This window comes from Dreissena polymorpha, chromosome 7, assembly GCF_020536995.1.
Source record: "Dreissena polymorpha isolate Duluth1 chromosome 7, UMN_Dpol_1.0, whole genome shotgun sequence".
Lineage (NCBI taxonomy): Eukaryota > Metazoa > Mollusca > Bivalvia > Myida > Dreissenidae > Dreissena > Dreissena polymorpha.
Genome location: NC_068361.1, coordinates 35,728,562 through 35,730,772, shown reverse-complemented (window position 1 = coordinate 35,730,772; position 2,211 = coordinate 35,728,562).

The following is a 2,211-nucleotide window of genomic DNA, read 5'->3' as shown; positions in this document are numbered from 1 at the left end:
AACAAAAAATCATAAATATATACATAAAAATTCATGTACAATTGTTTGTCTTTCCATACAAAAAAATATACCTATTGTATCAAATTCCATTATCATAATGGATCAAAGTAAAACGCTCTTATTTACAGCCAATGCTTCGTTTACAAACATGCATTGGCATTTCCAAGTTAGAAGTATGAACTTAATGTTCAAAGTAACATACTACATTGTCTTTCTTTTCCTTGATTATCAACAGAGGATTTACTAGTGCTGTGAAATTAAACTTTCAGAGCATAACTATACCTGTGGAGCAAATGGTCCAAACCTACAAAATGTATTGAACATGAAACGATGCTTTAAACACCTTCAGGCCCCAGAATTCACTAAACTTTTATGTGAAATCTTAACTTAAGTTGAATTAAAGAAAAACATCTATATAATATCAGATGCTTTAAGCTCTAAAAACAAAATAAATCGTAAAGCTTTTAATAAAAAGAAGTGAAACTCCAGCTGCTGGAGCAGTATTGAATTCTTATTATATAAAAGTTGGTCCTTTAATGCAAGTGACCGATTGCCAAAACAGTACAAAACAGCACAATACAAAACAACATAAACACATATAAGAATAAAATATGTGTTAAGCAACAAAATTTGTTAAGCAACAAAATAGCCAGAGGCACAAGGAACCTAAAAAAATTAAGAAGGATTTTCCATTCCCTTAAAAGCCTTGTATGCTGGCCCTTAATTGAAAGGGGCTGATAACCTGAAGCAATATTATATAATTATAAATAAGAGTATAGCAGAACACAGTTAATATATATATTTTTAATTACATCACTCACATCTATATGAAATACAAAAGTAACAAATTCAAATGTACAATCATACATACATATAGTGTACATGTGGCTTGTTTTACAGTTCTTCATCTTTCATGTATAATGCATTACTGCGAATACTGCATTAATCTTATTATCTGAGGTAGGGTAAAAGCAAAGCACTTATGGTTATTCCTGATTCTTCATACAACATTAATCAGCAACGTTTTAACAATGCTTTTATAGCACCATCATTTAACATGTGGGACTTTCTTCTGCAAACTTTACTTCTCCACTTTTAATGATATAGCAGAATCGAAGGGATCATTGTAAAACTAAAACTCCAATCACCCAATATCAACATATGGGATTTCAATTAATACACACCACTTCTGAGTAGAAATTGTCCAACGGGGTAAAACATACAAATTAAAAGGTTTTTCAATAATTTGCCCTCTTCAAAACTAAATTAAACAAATGATATAGTAACACGGTATTTTCATCATCTTTCATGCGTTACAGCTCTGAATGCTGATATATCAGTGGTTAAAATACTAGTCTGTCTTTTTGACATTGTACAACGATTTAATAAATGATTCAATTTCTGTATAAGAATAATTGCTAAGCTCCTGGGTCTATAGGACTGTGAAACATTTTGTGACTGCACATTTGAAGAACCTACGCTCACAGATATAATCTATGCTTACAAGGCACTTACCTTGACACACACTTTTCACATTATTCAAATATAAGAACATGAATAACCGAACTAAAGAAATATCATCAGCAAAGAACTTCTAGGTAACATAAGTAAGTCTTTCATATAAGACAATGGACAGATTTACAAAAGGTATCAATCAAAGACTTAAAATATATCTTACTAAATGACCACAAAATTGACTGAATGTACATGTATGCTGTAAAACCAATACTAATTTTAGTGGATTTTCATGGATCCATTTAACCACTAAATCAAACGTTCGAGGAATGTCAATATCCAAATGTTTATCATAAAATTTATAAAATCCACATTATAACATATTACTAAACAAGATTTAAAAATCCAACAAATTTCATGTCAACAAAATTAAATGAATCTCAATTAGTCAAACTAACATAAATGAATTGCAATTAACTCTATTCACTATGCTCATGATGTGATGAGCAAAACAATGGTAAGTAATATTCAATACGCAAAATACTCGATAACACAAAAAAATTCTAAGTGCACCTAACAGAAACATATTTGGCATAATCAAATAGCTGACACCTTTGTTCCACAGGCATATTCTCCAATTAAGAACAAACATTATAATCACAAAAAAGGCTTAGTTTTTGCTGGTAAACATGAACTCAAACAAAAGAAACAAAAACATGCATCACAAGATGTGTGTTTTTGTTCTTTTTTCCCCCT